The sequence below is a fragment of the Schistocerca americana genome, chromosome 3 (assembly GCF_021461395.2).
Source record: "Schistocerca americana isolate TAMUIC-IGC-003095 chromosome 3, iqSchAmer2.1, whole genome shotgun sequence".
Classification (NCBI taxonomy): domain Eukaryota; kingdom Metazoa; phylum Arthropoda; class Insecta; order Orthoptera; family Acrididae; genus Schistocerca; species Schistocerca americana.
In genome coordinates, this window is record NC_060121.1 from 301,494,287 (window position 1) to 301,510,571 (window position 16,285).

General features: G+C 52.4%; 3 non-coding genes across 3 annotated transcripts; 2 read left to right on the forward strand and 1 right to left on the reverse strand.

The window, feature by feature from the left end:
• Positions 1–4,429: 4,429 nt before the first annotated feature.
• Trnaa-cgc lies at positions 4,430–4,501 on the reverse strand. Its single transcript has one exon. It is a non-coding gene; the product is annotated as a tRNA-Ala (tRNA).
• Positions 4,502–4,619: 118 nt separating this feature from the next.
• On the forward strand, positions 4,620–4,691 carry Trnaw-cca. Its single transcript has one exon. It is a non-coding gene; the product is annotated as a tRNA-Trp (tRNA).
• A 318-nt stretch (positions 4,692–5,009) lies between these two features.
• Trnac-gca lies at positions 5,010–5,081 on the forward strand. Its single transcript has one exon. It is a non-coding gene; the product is annotated as a tRNA-Cys (tRNA).
• The last annotated feature ends 11,204 nt before the right edge of the window (positions 5,082–16,285 follow it).

Here is a 16,285-nt window from a genome sequence, read left to right on the forward strand (position 1 = left end):
CAGGAACTCGGTGACGTCAGTCGCAGCCCCGCGTGGTGGCCAGGCGGACGCGACCATGTTGACAGACTCAGCCGGCGGTGGCGGGCAGGGCGGCGCGCGCACCGCGCAGCACCCCGACAGCAACGAGCCGTGGTGGCAGCAGAACGAGGAGATGCAGCAGTAGCTGCTCTCGCGCATGACCATCGCGCTGCGACATTTCCACTCTCTGAGTACTCCAGACGTTCCCAACGAGTTTGATTCAAAGACGTCGAGAAGGACGATCCAACACAGAGCTCATTGTCCTCTGAACCATCATGTGCGATAGCCAAACCTACAACGTTACCACACTTAACGTCAATAGAATTCAAAGTGCGGTGAAACTCCGTTCGCTAACTGATTTCTTGTATGGTACCAGCGTTGACATTGCCCTCCTACAGGAGGTAATCACAGTCTTAGAAGTGCCCGGTTACGTTCTCATTGATAACATCAATCTCCAGGATGCTGTAGGCACTGCCATACTTCTGCGCGACGGTATACCATTTACGGATGTGCAGCGGCTGCCTAGTGGTCGTGGCATTTCTCTTCGAGTGAATGGTGTGCAGATTGTTAACGTGTACGCTCCCTCAGGTAGCACTCATAAGAGAGATCGCTCAACATTTTATAAAAACGAGGTTCCCATTCTTCTTAGCGCTTATCGTGCACATCTCATCCTCGGTGGTGACTTCAGTTGTGTGCTTAACGACAGAGACCAAACTCCTCACACGAACAGATGTATCGAACTTGAACATTTAATTCATGGCATGCGTCTTCACGATACATGGCAACAACTGCACGGTGTAGCGTACACCTTCGTAACTAGTCATTCTGCCAGTCGGTTGGATAGGATCTATGTGTCCGAGGCCCTCCAGCGAGACGCTGTGAACTGTGACATAGCTCCTGCCAACATCTCCGACCATTGTGCGTACCAGTGTTACCTTAACCTACACCGACAGCAAATATACCGCGGGAAAGGCTACTGGAAATTGAATGTCAGCCTTCTGCAGGATGCCCAACTTGAAGAGGAGGTGAACATGACGTGGCAACAGCTCCAGCGGCAACGACGTCGTTACGATAGCGCTCTCCAGTGGTGGACTCAGTGTGCTAAGCCTAAATTACGCCTCACCCTCATGAGTTACGCCCGACAAAAAAGCTTTTGGCAGAAACAGACTATTGAGTTTTATTATCGCTGTTTGAGAGAACTGTACAGTCGCGCTAACAATCCTTCTGGCGATATCGACATAAAGATCAAACGATATAAAGCGAAAATCACGGCGATACAACGCCAACGAATGCAAGGCATCATCGTGCGAGCCCACCCCAAGGACGTTGCCGCCAAAGAACGGGCCTCTCTGTACCACATCCTCAGAACGACGAAACGGTGTAAAGCCATGTTGATTGAAGCCGTTGTTGATGACGCTGAGAATGCCATCACGAAGCAACGTGACATCATCTCGCACGTCTACGACTATTATAGTCAACTTTACAAGAAGCAAGCCGTTGATGAACACTCGTGCGACGATTTTCTTAGGACCTTGAGCTGTCGCTTGTCGCAACAGGATACTGCAAATCTGGAATCTCTTTTCACAGAGGACGAAATCCGACTGGCGGTCCACAGTGCAAAGAAAGGGAAGTCACCAGGACCCGACGGTCTCAGCGCTGAGTTTTACCAGCGTTACTGGAACCTCCTCGGTCCGACACTCCTCGAGATCGCGAATGAACTCTGGCACCTGGAAGTTATACCCAAGGCATTTACGGAAGGTATCATCCTGCCCTTACCGAAAAAAGGGAACAGCAGGAAGGTCGAAAACATGCGACCCATCACACTCCTGAATGCCGATTTCAAAATCATCACCAGATCGGTTAAGCTAAGGATGCAAACCGTTATGTACAAGGTTTTGGGCAGTTACCAGTACAGTGCAGTGCAAGGCCGAAGTGCAATCTCAGCAGCCTGCGATTTGAGGGACATCATCTGTTCGTATGATGAAACCGAAGGACAGGGCGCTCTGATCTTTCTAGATTTTGAGGAGGCTTATGACCGTGTACGTCATGACTTCCTCTTTAAAAGCATGAAGAAACTAGGTTTTGGACTTCATCTCATAGAATTAATTCGCAAACTTACAACAAACGCCTCTTCACGGATTCTCATTAATGGCCATTTTACAAAAGAAGTTTCCATTGAGCAATCCGTCCGCCAAGGATGTCCTCTGTCAATGATTTTGTACGCCATTGCAGTGGAGCCGCTACTGAACAACTTGGCGCATAGCGGGATCGGACTTAGCGTCCAGTCTGTCACTATCCCATGCATTGCGTATGCTGACGATGTATGCGTAACTGTGTCATCATCGCAACAACTTCTGTCAGCGGAAACTCTTTTACAAAAATTCACGTTTCTTTCAGGAGCAATACTCAATAGAACTAAAACCACAGCTTTGCAGATCGGTGGCGGTATCGGAGACATATCCCATGTTACCTGGTGCAAGGTCAAGGATTCTCACACAACCCTCGATGTTACTTTTGAGGCCAAACCAGACAAATTCCTGACGAAGAACTGGTCACACATGCTTAATAAATTACGTGCTGCTTTGATACTTCACTCCGACCGTGACTTGAACATACTACAGAAAGTTAAGACCATCGAGATCGCCATTACGAGCAAGATGACTTATTTGGCGCAAATTCTTCCAATCTCCGACCATCTAGCCAAGAGTATACAACAAGCGTTATGTTGGTTTCTTTTTAGGGGGCACATTTTCAAAGTTCAATTCGATACCTTAACCTTGCCTTCGTTCAAAGGTGGCCTTAACCTCACTAAAGTACACAAAAAATGTGTCACCCTGCTCCTAAATCGCATCAGGAAGGAGTTCCGTACCCGGAGGACCAGTATCATCTCAAACATCATTCAGCGGTGGAAGCCTCATAGCCTTGACCCACCCGTTAATATCGCCGGCATTCCACTTTCTTATCGACATGTGCGACTGTACTACATGGAAATGAGCTACATTCGACACAACATCGTCGATAACGGAAGCCTGACGAACAGGAAGCTTTATGGCCTTCTCACGACAACAAACCACAGGAATCGTCTCGAAGAAAAACATCCACATACATATTGGAGTATAGTATGGCGGAATGTGCACAGCGACGTGTTACCGTCACGCGTCATAGCCGACTGGTATCTAACAATCAACGATAAAGTAGCAACGAATGAAAAGCTACATAAAATTGGCCTTCATCCAACGTCCAACTGTGACGCATGCGGAAGGGTCGATGCGCTTCTTCATAGGTTCACGTGCGGACATGCAGAAGAAATTACTACATTTCTTCGTCAACGATTGTCGGTGATAGACCGTACGACGCCCTGTGGTGTAGATCTTTTAGAGATCATTCAGCCACAAAAACTGAGATATCCACGAGCAAAAAACAACGCTGCAACGTGGATCATGGGCCACACAGCATCGTTTATTATGCAGAATAGGCATGCTACTTTCCTCGACTATTATTCTTACATAGAAATTGAACACTTTAAAATGAGACAACACTGTGACTACAGGAGGATATTTGGAAATATGCTGAACATCATAATTAACGGTTAAATGCTTCAAATACAATCTTTCGGATCGCAGAGGTTGCCAGTGACCTGCATGTATGACTCCCATTTGCTTCCTGGGACTTTAGCACTTGCCGCAATTTTACGATACTATTCAGATGCTCACCAATGCAGAAGGCATTCTTTCTTTCCCATTTTCGCTTTCACATTTCTCTTCTCTCGCAGAGAGAGCGGAGCAACCTTCCTTCAATTATGAAGTGATAGTCTTTTGTGCACCATAACAATTTCTGTTTACTACTTGGCCAAAAAAAAAAAAAAACAAAAAAAAAAAACCTCAAGAAGACATTACATTTCTTATATTGCGCTACGGCAGCCTAGCAATGATATACACTTTGTTCATTATTTCTTATTACAAATTGGCGCAAATGTTAAAATAAATAAACAAAAATAAAAAAAAATAAAAAATAAAAAAAAATGGATAAGGCATCGGTCTCCTAAACCGGGAAAAACGAAAAAAAATAAAAAAAAAAGTCGTAGAGCATTCGACTGCAGATCGAGAGGTACCCGGTTCAATCCCGGGTGCCCCCTTCATTTTTCAGTATCTCGAAAAAAACAAATGGCGATTGTCGCGGTGAGTTGCAAATACATGTTTGAGATGCACCCTGCACGCCATACCGAAGGCTTTGGAGCAACATTTCAATGGGGGGGATCGCAGCCCAGGGTCTTACAGGTCATCGTCCTCCCGCCATGAGGTCGAACTGTACGAAATCCACTTGCTTGGGGGAAGAATCTTGTACACTGAATTTTGTAGAATATGGTGATAGGCAAAAGTTTTCATGTACTGCTGCACGGAGAAACAAAAATTGGAGGAGCTGGGATTTGAACCCAGGACTTCCTGCATGCGAAGCAGACACTCTACCACTGAGTTACACCCTCGCCAGAGCAAGTACATCTGGGACGAGTGTCTCGTGGATCCTAATGTCATTATTTCTTAGGTTTGAACGGTACAATAAGTGTTCGAGGAACCTATTCATGACAAGACCTAAGCAGCGTCGACTCCGTGGCGCAACGGTAGCGCGTCTGACTCCAGATCAGAAGGTTGCGTGTTCAAATCACGTCAGGGTCACAATGAAATTTTCGTTTACGATAGCCATAGGCGAGTATGTCAGTTTAATCAGATACCAAACGATTACGGAGAACGGACGAACAGAACTTGCTTGAAAAAAGCTACTAGTGCAATTTTCGCGTTCTGACATTAAGGTGAAGGTGCCGACTCGCACTTCCTCCAGGCGCGAAGTGTCTAGTATTTTTGATATTTATATCGTTTAACGCTAATATATAACTGAGATATAATGATTACGCAATATTTTGCTTGATTAGACGTCTTTAGCCAGGCAGAGTATAATATTTTTCCTTAAGTTATGGGAACAGAAAGATTGTGAAAGGGGGTATAGCTCAGTCGTAGAGCATTCGACTGCAGATCGAGAGATCCCCGATTCAATCCCGGGTGCCCTCTTCATTTTTCAGTATCTCGAAAAAAACAAATGGCGATTGTCGTAGTAGTAGTAGTAGAGGGGTTTTGGGGGCGCACGACAGCAAGGTCTTCAGCGCCCGTGGAGTATCATAGTGAGACGGGTGTCAAGAGAAGAAGAAAAAAAAAAAAAAAAAAAAAGAAACTCAGAACATTGACATAAAATGGAACATAAAACACGGGGAACAATCGTTGAAAATATGTGCTCACCCACACCGAAGCGTGGGATGAAGCAGGGCGTCAGCAGTAAAACATGGACAACACAGGAAGAAAATGGTAGAGGGAGCTAAAACAATGGAGCAGATGGAAGTGGCTGGCTGACCGCAAGGACAAAAGGGGAGGAGTCAGCCACTCTGCAACACACTAAAACCTCCAGCCTAAAAGTTTAGGCCAGAGTCCAGACACATCACAGAACTTAAAAACCCTAGACACACACGTCTCATCGTCAGCTAAAACACAAGGCAGATCCCCATCAACTTGTGCTTCTGCCCTTGCATCACGGTATAAAATGCAGTCTGTTAAAATGTGCCGGACAGATATGTGCACACCACAAGCGTCACAAAACGGAGGATCCTCCCGCCGTAATAAATAGCTATGCGTCACAGGACAGTGCCCAATCCGCAGACGTGTGAGGGCCACCTCTTCCCGCCTGAGCAACCGGCAGGAGGAACGCCACGGCCGAGTGGTTGACTTTACCGACCGCAGTTTATTGGCCGACACCGCCAGCCATTCGTCCTCCCACAACTCCATGCACTTCCTGTGGAGTGCAGCGATGACTGACTGCAAGGGGATAGGACACTGGACCACATCATGCTCTCTGCAGGCCTCCTTGGCAGCCCGGTCAGCCTGTTCATTGCCCCATATGCCGACATGACCAGGCACCCAGCAGAAGGATACCTCTTTACCCCGCTGCTGGAGCAAGTACAGTTGGCTATGTATCAGCTGGACCATCTCTTCAGTCGGGTACAGGTTCTGCAGCGATTGTAAGGCACTAAGAGAATCGGAGCAGAGAAGAAATCGATCGCCCCGAACACGATGCATCTGCTCCAGTGCCGTCAGGATCGCGTGGAGCTCCGCTGCGAAAACGGTATATTCAGCAGGGAGGCGAATCCGGGTAACATGGTCAGGGAACACCACAGAACAGCCAATGAAATTCTCCTGTTTGGAGCCATCAGTGTAAACCACAGTGAAACCGTGATGCACATCTAAAATGGTAAAAAAAAGTGACTGGAATGTAAAATCTGGCGTGCCATCCTTCTTAAAACGAGTCAAATCTAAAATAAGTTTGGGTCTCCGGAGGAGCCAAGGTGGAGATCTGCTCCAACCGCGACGTAAAACACGAAGACCAGCCATAGACATTGCAGCGAGGCAATCCTGTGCGCGAATCCCATAGGGCTGCGTCGCACGTTGCCGGTTATGAAATAACCGTGCCAGAGGAGGCTGAGCAACGGTATGGTATGCAGGTGTGTATGGTGTGGACAAAGTTTTATACGCCTGGCGTACGGTAAGGAGCCGTCGCCGCATATGAAGTGGCGGTTCACCAGCCTCTGCACAGAGGCTTGGTATGGGGCTAGTTCGGAATGCCCCAGTGGCCAACCGCAGCCCTTCATGGTGGACAACGTCCAAAATCTTTAAGTACGAAGGCCTCGCAGACCCATACACCGTGCACCCATAATCGAGCCGAGATCGCACAAACGCCCTGTAAAACTGGAGCAGACAAGTCCTGTCAGCTCCCCATGTACTGTGGCTAAGACATTTTAAAATGCTTACAGCCTGAAGCGACCGCCGTTTCAGGTCTTTAAGATGAGGTAACCACGTGAGCCTCGAGTCAAAAATGAGCCCCAGAAATCTCACCGTGTCTTTAAAACAAAGAATAGTGTCCCTCAAGCGCAACTCAGGAAAGGTGAAAATCGAACGAGAACGGTTAAAAAGAACACATACAGACTTCTCGGTGGAAAACTGAAATCCACTCTTCAGCGCCCAGTCATCCAAACGCCTAATCGTAAGTTGCAACTGACGAGTTGTCGTTGCAAGGCTTGAAGAAGAGCAGAACAAAGAGAAATCATCCACAAACAAAGAACACTGGACAGGACTTTTCACCATGGACGTAATGCGATTAATAGCGATGGCAAACAGAGTCACACTTAAAACGCTACCCTGAGGGACACCATGCTCCTGCTCAAAGCGATCAGACAGGACGTCACCAATTCGGTATCTAAAATATCGTGGCGAGAGGAAAGACTGAATAAAAAGAGGAAGACAACCACGAAAACCCCATTCGTGAAGCTGCTCCAGGATGAGACGCCGCCAAGTGGTATCGTAGGCCTTCTCGATGTCGAAAAATACACCTATAAGGTGATGACGGCGTAGGAAAGCTTGTTGGATAGCCGCCTCCAGGAGGGCAAGGTTATCGAAGGTGGAACGAAACCTCCTGAACCCACACTGATAGCGACTAAGTAGTTTTCTACTAACATCCAGACAAGGCGGCGGTTGACCATCCGCTCCAAGGTCTTCCCTACGCAACTAGTGAGGGAAATACTACGGTAGCTACTTGGGCTCAGCGGTCTTTCCCAGGTTTTAAAAAAGGGATTAAAACTGCCTCACGCCACGCGTCAGGAAAGTGACCCGACGCCCAAATGGCATGAAAAAGTGCGAGGAGGATTTCTTTGTTGCGCATTGTGAGGTGCCATAGCATACTGTAATGGATCCTGTCGTGACCAGGGGAAGTGTCACGAGCTCCAGACAATGCAGAATCCAGCTCCCACATAGATTGGTTGGTTTGTTGGTTTGGGGGATTAAAGGGACCAGACTGCTACGGTCATCGGTCCCTTTGTCCAAGTACTAAAAAAACACCCACACAGAATAAAAAACGAGTAACAGAATAGAGCACAGACGACACGGAACGAGAGAAACTGAGACAAAGACCAGACAAAACGAACTAAAAGCACACAGAGTGTGGCGGTGGTTGGCCGACCAGAGAAATAAAAAAGGAAAAGCCAACCACTTGAAACACATTAAAAAATCAGTTTAAAACCGGAGGCCAAAGGCCAGAATCAACACAAAACAATAAGATAAAAACAGAAACACTCAGATTAAAGAATAAAAACCCCCTGCCCGAATAAAACGTAAAACTAAGTCAGCCATAGCCGGGTCATCTGTTAAAAGGGCAGGGAGCGAGTCAGGCAGTGCGAACGACTGCCTGAGCGCAGCTAAAAACGGACACTCCAATAAAACATGAACCACGGATAAAACGGAGCCGCAGCGACATAGAGGCGCATCCTCACGGCGCAATAAGTGGCCGTGCGTAAGCCGAGTGTGCCCAATGCGCAGCCGGCAGAGGACAACAGACTCCTTGCGAGAGACCCGCGAGGAGGAGCGCCACACACCGGTAGCCCCCTTGATGGCCCGAAGTTTGTTGCGTGAAGGCAGGGCGCGCCGTTCAGTGTCCCAAAGGTCCAGAATTTTGCGGCGTAGGAACGCTCGCAAATCTGTCTCCGGGAGGCCAACGTCCAGAGATGGTGCACTAGTCGCCTCTTTCGCCAGCCGGTCAACATTCTCGTTGCCGGGGATCCCAACATGGCCTGGGGTCCACACGAAGACCGCAGAGCGGCCGCAACGCGCAAGAGTATGCAGGGACTCATGGATAGCCATCACCAGACGGGATCGAGGAAAACACTGGTCGAGTGCTCGTAAACTGCTCAGGGAATCGCTACAGATAACGAAGGACTCACCTGAGCAGGAGCGGATATACTCTAGGGCTCGAAAGATGGCGACCAGCTCAGCAGTGTAAACGCTGCAGCCAGCCGGCAAGGAACGTTGTTCGGAATGGTCCCCTAGAGTGAGCGCATACCCGACTCGACCAGCAACCATCGAGCCGTCGGTGTAAACAATGCCAGAGCCCTGATACGTGGCCAGGATGGAATAAAAGCGGCGGCGGAAGGCCTCTGGAGGGACTGAGTCCTTCGAGCCCTGTGCCAAGTCTAGCCGAAGGCAAGGGAGAGGAACGCACCACGGGGGTGTACGCAGAGGTGCCCGGAAAGGAGGTGGAACAGGGACAAGCCCAAGCCCGGAGAGAAGCTCCTTGACGCGTATAGCGATTGGACAACCCGACCGGGGCCGACGTTCCGGCAGACGGACGACTGACTGCGGGAACAGGAGACGATAGTTAGGATGCCCGGGCGAGCTTAGAACATGGGCAGCATAAGCGGCCAGCAAACGTTGGCGCCGGAACCGCAGTGGAGGGACACCTGCCTCCACGAGTAAGCTGTCCACAGGGCTGGTGCGGAAAGCACCAGTGGCAAGGCATATCCCGCTGTGGAGAATTGGGTCCAGCACCCGCAACGCAGACGGGGATGCGGAGCCATATGCCAGGCACCCAAAATCCAGACGGGACTGGATTAACGCCTGGTAGAGCCGTAACAGGGTAGAGCGGTCGGCTCCCCAGCGGGTGTGGCTCAAACATCGCAGTGCATTGAGATGCCGCCAACACGTCTGTTTGAGCTGCCGGATATGAGGCAGCCAAGTCAACCGGGCATCGAAAACCACCCCCAAAAACCTGTGTGATTCCACCACCGAAAGAAGTTCGCCGTTAAGAGAAAGCTGCGGCTCCGGGTGGACAGTACGTCGCCGGCAGAAATGCATAACGCAGGTCTTGGCTGCCGAAAACTGAAACCCATGCGCTACAGCCCAAGACTGCGCCCTACGGATAGCGCCCTGTAGCTGACGTTCAACAGCAGCAATGTCGGGAGAGCTGTAATAAAGGCAGAAGTCGTCAGCATACAGGGAAGCGGAGACAGAGTTTCCCACGGCTGCAGCAAGACCGTTAATGGCTATTAAAAACAGACAGACACTTAAAACGGAACCCTGTGGCACACCGTTCTCCTGGACGTGGGAGGAACTATACGAGGCCGCGACTTGCACGCGGGAGGTACGACACGACAGAAAATTGCGGATAAAAATCGGCAGAGGACCTCGAAGACCCCATCCATGAAGCGTAGAAAGAATGTGATGACGCCACGTCGTATAGTACGCCTTCCGCATGTCGAAAAAGACAGCGACCAGGTGCTGACGGCGGGAAAAGGCAGTACGGATGGCCGACTCCAGGCTCACCAGATTGTCGGCGGCGGAGCGGCCTTTACGGAACCCACCCTGAGATGGAGCCAGAAGGCCCCGAGACTCCAGTACCCAATTCAAGCGCCGGCTCACCATCCGTTCAAGCAACTTGCAAAGAACGTTGGTGAGGCTAATGGGACGGTAGCTGTCCACCTCCAGAGGGTTCTTTCCAGGTTTCAAAACGGGGATGACAATGCCTTCCCGCCATTGCGACGGAAACTCCCCCTCGACCCAAAGACGGTTGTAAAGATCGAGAAGGCGCCGCTGGCAGTCCACTGAAAGGTGTTTCAGCATCTGACAGTGGATGCCATCTGGCCCAGGAGCGGTATCAGGGCAAGCAGCGAGGGCACTGCGAAATTCCCACTCACTGAATGGAGCATTGTAAGATTCCAGGTGGTTGGTGCGAAACGAAAGGCTCCGACGTTCCATCCGCTCTTTAATGGAGCGGAAGGCCTGGGGGTAATTCGCAGAAGCGGAACTCATAGCAAAATGCTCTGCTAAGCGATTTGCAATGACGTCGGAGTCGGTACAAACTGCTCCATTCAGTGAGAGCGCAGGGACGCTGACAGGTGGCCGATAGCCGTAGACGCGTCGAATCTTGGCCCAGACCTGCGATGGAGTGACATGGAGGCCAATCGTGGACACATACCGCTCCCAGCACTCCTTCGTGCCTTGGCGGATGAGGAGGCGGGCCCGCGCACGCAGCCGTTTGAAGGCGATAAGGTGGTCGAGGGAGGGATGTCGCTTGTGACGCTGGAGCGCCCGCCGGCGATCTTTAATCGCTTCAGCGATCTCAGGCGACCACCAAGGCACAGCCTTCCGCCGAGAGGACCCACAGGAATGGGGAATGGCAGATTCGGCGGCAGTAACGATGCCGGTGGTGACCGATTGAACCACCGCATCAATGTCATCGGTAGAGAGCAGCTCAAAAGCGGCAGTGGAGGAGAACAAGTCCCAGTCAGCCTTATTCATAGCCCATCTGCTAGGGCGCCCAGAAGAGTGGCGCTGTGGTAGTGACAAAATGATCGGAAAATGGTCACTACCACACAGGTCGTCATGCACACTCCATTGGACAGACGGTAAGAGGCTATGGCTACAGATTGAAAGGTCAATGGCGGAGTAGGTGCCATGCGCCACACTGAAGTGTGTGAAGGCACCATCATTTAACAGTGAGAGATCGAGCTGCGACAATAAATGCTCAACGATGGCGCCTCGACCTGTTGCCACTGACCCACCCCACAGAGGGTTATGGGCGTTGAAGTCGCCCAATAGCAAGAAAGGTGGCGGCAATTGGGCGACCAGTGCAGCCAGGACATGCTGCGAGACATCACCATCCGGCGGAAGGTAAAGACTGCAGACGGTAACAGCCTGTGGCGTCCACACGCGTACAGCGACAGCCTCTAAAGGCGTCTGGAGAGGGACAGACTCGCTGTGCAGAGTGTGAAGGACATATATGCAGACGCCACCAGACACCCTTTCATAAGCTGCTCGGTTCTTATAATAACCCCGATAGCCACGAAGGGCGGGGGTTCACATTGCTGGAAACCAAGTTTCCTGGAGAGCAATGCAGAAGAAAGGGTGAAGGCTGATAAGGTGGCGGAGCACAGATAGATGGTGGAAGAAACCGCTGCAGTTCCACTGGAGGATGGTGTTGTCCATGGCTCGGAAAGGCGGGACGGGACTGGGAAGGCAGATTACGCCACTGGGTCACCTGCTGCCTCCGATGGAGCATCCGTGCAAATGCCATCCATTGCGTCCGCGGGACTGGCAAGAGCGAGGTCCTCAGCGGACGCCAGAATCTCCACCTCGTCCTCAGAGGCAGAGCTTGTAGGAAGCGGCGGGATCGGTGCCACCGCATTACCGTTGGTCTTGGGGACTTTCTTCCTTTTCTGCTTGTCACGCTGTGCGTTCGGCGCTTCAGGCTGCATGGGCTTCACTGGGTCAGTCTCAGGGACAGACGACGACCGCGAGGCCCGACGACCAGGGACTGGCGGTTGTTTCAACCACTTGCGGGCGTCCGCTTTTCCACTGGTCGGAACTTGCGAAGGGAGGTCCCCAAGGGATCCCTTCCTGGCGAGAGCAGCCGAAGAAGTCTTACGCTTCTCCGGCTGGGAAGGGGGAGCTGATGTCCCCGAAGGTTGGGAGGGTGTTGCTCCTGAAGAAGATGGAGCAGGAGCAACAGGGTGTGAAGTGCCCCCCACAAGCAAGGGGGCCGGTAGATGCTGACCAATCTTAGAGCCGATTCGTGATGACGGGAGAACCGTCGTTGCAGCAGCGGCGTAGGTTGACGGCATTGCCACAGGATGAAGCCTCTCATATTTCCGTCTAGCCTCGGGGTAGGTCAGCCGGTCCAAGGTCTTATATTCCATTATCTTCCGTTCTTTCTGCAATATAGTGGTGGTGGTTGTTGGAGGTTTAAGGGGGACTAAACAGCGAAGGTCATCAGTCCCCCATTCCAAAATCAGGCGAGCCGAAAAGCTACGAAGCAGATAAAAACCAAAGGGGGAGGAGACGTCCCCCCAGGCGCTAAAAGCACACAAATGCAGCAACAAACACCACAGACAAGAACAGGACAGAGGAACACCAGACAGAAAGAAACAGAAGAAAGGAAGATGGCCGGAGACTGGTTGACTGACCACGAGATCAAAAATGGGAAAGAGTCAACCATCTCACGGCACACCAGAACAGCAACAGACACAAGGACAATAGACACAGAAAGGGAAAGGCGCAGGACCTCCCTAAATCGAACCATAAAACGGACTACCACGGATAAAATTTAAAACGGTATCAGCCATCGAGGCATCGTCGGATAAAACCAAAGCCAAAGTGCCCGGGAGATTAAAAGATTGCCGGAGTGTGCGCAGTCGAGGACACTCCAGCAAAATGTGGCCGACCGTCAGCCGGGACCCACACTGACACAAGGGGGGATCCTCCTGACGTAACAGATGGCCGTGCGTCAGGTAGGTATGGCCGATGTGCAGCCGACACAGGACTACCGAGTCCCTGCGAGAAGCCCGCAGGGAGGAACGCCACACATCGGTCGTCTCCTTGACAGCCCGCAGTTTATTCGGGGCTGTCATGCCACGCCACTCAGCAGCCCACATCCCAAGTACCTTACGGCGCAACACCAGCTGCTGGTCGCGAGCCGTAAGGCCGATCTCCAAAGCTGGGGCGTCTATCGCCCCTTTGGCCAGCCTGTCTACACGTTCGTTCCCTGGGATGCCAACATGACCGGGCGTCCAAACCAGGACCACTGAACCACCAGAATGGGCAATGGCGGAAACAGCCTCCTGAATGGAGGACACCAGAGGAGAGGAGGGATAGCAGCGGTCGATGGCCTGAAGGCTGCTCAGGGAGTCACTGCAGATGACAACGGACCTACCTGAGCAGAAACGCATGTGCTCAAGAGCGCGCAAGATGGCCACCAGCTCTGCAGTAAAAATACTGCAGCCAGCCGGCAAGGAGCGTTGCTCAACATGGTCAGAGTGAGCAAAGGCGTAGGCAGTGCGACCATCAACCAGGGAACCATCAGTGTAGACAGTCTCACAGTCCGAAAATGAGGCGAGGAGAGCAAGAAAACGGCGACGGAGGGCCACAGGCGGAACCGAGTCCTTGGGTCCCTGTGCCAAGTCCAGACGGACGGACGGCCGGGACAAACACCAGGGAGGCGTAGGTGTATGGACCCGGAAGGGAGGCAGAAGAGGGAATGACCCCAGTTCTGACAGCAGGGACTGGACACGGACAGCTATGGAAAGCCCAGACCTAGGGCGCCGTTCGGGCAGATGGAGGACCATAGCAGGGAAAAGCAGGCGACGATTGGGATGATCTGGCGAGCAATGAACGTGGACAGCATAGTCGACAAGCAGACGATGGCGGCGAATCCGCAGTGGGGGAACCCCGGCCTCCACCAGTAGACTATCCACGGGGCTGGTGCGAAAAGCGCCAGTGGCAAGCCTAACCCCACAGTGGTGTATGGGGTCTAACAACTTCAACACTGAGGGGGACGCAGACCCATAGGCCAGGCTCCCATAATCAAGCCGGGACTGCACAAGGGCTCTGTACAACCGCAGCAGCGTGCGGCGATCTGCACCCCAAGACGTGTGGCTAAGGCAGCGGAGGGCGTTGAGGTGCCGCCAGCATTTTTGCTTCAGCTGAGTAACATGAGGAACCCATGTGAGCCGGGCATCAAACACGAGTCCCAAGAAGCGGCAAGTGTCCACCACGTCAAGCAGGTGGCCGTCGAGGTAAAGTGCAGGATGAGGGTGGACCGTCCGACGCCTGCAGAAGTGCATTACTCGAGTCTTGGCAGCAGAGAACTGAAAGCCATGAGTCAGTGCCCATGATGCTGCCTTGCGAACGGCGACTTGCAGCCTGCGTTCGGCGACTCCCGTTGTCGTGGAGCTAAATGAGATGCAGAAGTCGTCGGCATACAAAGAAGGAGACACCGACGACCCCACTGCTGCTGCCAGACCATTAATGGCCACTAAAAATAAGGAGACGCTCAACACCGAGCCCTGCGGGACCCCATTTTCCTGTATATAAGAGGAACTAGAGGTGGCACCGACTTGCACCCGGAAAGAGCGGCGCAATAAAAAGTTTTGAAGAAAAGCCGGGAGCCGACCACGAAGACCCCACCCATGCAACGTGGCGAGGATGTGATGCCTCCATGTGGTGTCATACGCCTTCCGCAGATCGAAAAATACAGCAACAAGATGCTGACGTTGGGCAAAAGCCGTACGGACAGCAGATTCCAGCCGCACCAAATTGTCCACTGCAGACCGGCCCCGACGGAAGCCACCCTGGGATGGAGCGAGGAGACCGCGCGACTCAAGGACCCAACACAAACGCCGCCCCACCATACGTTCGAGCAATTTGCACAAAACGTTGGTGAGGGTAATGGGACGATAGCTGTCCACCGCCAGTGGGTCCGCACCGGGTTTCAAGATGGGGACAATAACGCCCTCCCGCCATTGCGACGGGAACACGCCTTCGCTCCAAATGCGATTAAATATCGCGAGAATGTGTCTCTGGCAGTCCCTGGAGAGATGCCTCAGCATCTGCGCGTGGATGCAGTCTGGGCCTGGTGCTGTATCAGGGCAATCGGCGAGGGCGGCGAGGAATTCCCTCTCGCTGAAAGGTGCATTGTATGTTTCAGAACGACGCGTGTGGAATGAGAACTGCGTCCGCTCGGCTCGCTCCTTTAGAGAGCGAAAGGCGGGGGGATAGGATGCAGTCGCAGAGCTCTGAGCAAAGTGCGCGGCTAGCCGTTCAGCAATGGCGGCAGCGTCCGTGCAGACAGCGCCGTCCAAGGAGAGCCCAGGGACACCCATAGGGGTCTGGGAGCCATAAATCCGCCGGATCCGGGACCACACGTGCGAGGACGAGACACGGGAGCCCAGGGAGGAGACGTACCTCTCCCAGCACTCCTGCTTACGCCGTGCAATAAGACGACGGGCGAAGGCACGGAGCCTCTTAAAGGCGATGAGGGTCTCCAGAGACGGGTGCCGCCTATGACGCTGGAGAGCCCGCCTACGGTCGCGAATAGCCTCAGCAATCTCCGGCGACCACCAGGGGACAGCCTTCCGCCGAGGGAGGCCAGAGGAACGGGGGATAGCAGCCTCGGCCGCCGAAATGATGGACGTGGTGAAAACACGGACCACCTCGTCAATGTCACCCTGTGGGGGAGACGCAATGGTTACAGCGGAAGTAAAAGCAGGCCAGTCAGCCCTGTGGAGAGCCCAGCGGGGCAAGCGCCCAGAAGAATGACACTGTGGCAGTGACAAATAGATGGGAAAATGGTCCCTGCCACACAGGTCAGGATGCACCCTCCAGTGGAGGGATGGGACAAGTCCAGGGCTGCAAATAGAGAGATCGATGGCCGAGAACGAGCCATGGGCCACACTGAAATGCGTGGGAGCACCGGTGTTCAAGAGGCTAAGGTCGAGCTGAGCCAACACATGCTCCACGGCCCGACCGCGATCATCGGAGACAGTCCCACCCCATAGAGGATTGTGGGCGTTGAAATCACCCAGAAGCAGCAATGGTGGCGGGAGTTGAGCCAGCAGCTCAGCCAAGAC